This window comes from Entelurus aequoreus, linkage group LG07, assembly GCF_033978785.1.
Source record: "Entelurus aequoreus isolate RoL-2023_Sb linkage group LG07, RoL_Eaeq_v1.1, whole genome shotgun sequence".
Lineage (NCBI taxonomy): Eukaryota > Metazoa > Chordata > Actinopteri > Syngnathiformes > Syngnathidae > Entelurus > Entelurus aequoreus.
Window position 1 is genome coordinate 74574464 of NC_084737.1, and position 559 is coordinate 74575022.

Below are 559 nucleotides of genomic sequence, written 5' to 3' on the forward strand. Positions count from 1 at the left end.
CAGTTGGCCCTTCTCTACGCTTCTCTACGCACGGTTCTGTGTGGCGTAGTCCGCAGGCGCCACCTAGTGGGCCGTCGTAAAAAAAATAATCACTGGCTTAATTATTCAAACAGTGTTACTGTTCAAACTGTAATGTAACACTGACCAAAAATATGAAATATACTTATTAAATAAAACCTCTACCTTGTTTTTAATGAATACTTAGGCCTGATACGCTACTGTGTTTAAATGTTGGTTCTTGGAGAGGCCAAGTGTTTTCTGAGGTGGCAAAAAAAAAAAGTTTGAGAAGCACTGGTCTGGACTAAACTGGTCCTAGCAGTAATCCAGCCTTCCTCCTGGGATGACTGACAGGCCACCGGTCCTAAATCAGCAAGCAATAACCGCTCCTGCTTTTGTCTTCTTCTCTTAAATACTGACAATATAGTAAGTAGGACTTCTTTTTTTTTAAAAAGCGGAAAATAATACAAGAGTCTTTCTGCATTAAAACTGCTTCCTTGAGGCCGGGAAGAACAATTGAAAGAGCGCCTGAATACTAGACGGGTCACATTAGCATTTTAAA